This window comes from Gavialis gangeticus, unplaced genomic scaffold (genome assembly GCF_001723915.1).
Source record: "Gavialis gangeticus isolate Ggan-Ray unplaced genomic scaffold, GavGan_comp1, whole genome shotgun sequence".
Taxonomy (NCBI): Eukaryota; Metazoa; Chordata; order Crocodylia; family Gavialidae; genus Gavialis; species Gavialis gangeticus.
Genome location: NW_017728992.1, coordinates 135,722,794 through 135,723,031, shown reverse-complemented (window position 1 = coordinate 135,723,031; position 238 = coordinate 135,722,794).

Below are 238 nucleotides of genomic sequence, written 5' to 3'. Positions count from 1 at the left end.
AGCAGGGGCTGTGGGGGCTCCAGGGCCTCCTGGCAGAGCCTTCCCCCCGGGCAGCACAGAGCAGCAGAGAACAGGCTGGAGCTATCAACCGGCCCTGCTGTGCGGACAGGGCCCCAGTGACCCAGACAGCAGCTGGAACTGCTGGTAAGTGCCAGTGGCTGGGGGGGGTAGGGTTGGGGAGGGCTGAGGAGGCAAGTGGGGCCAGCAGGGGTCCTCCCCCCATGGTCCCCTCCCCACT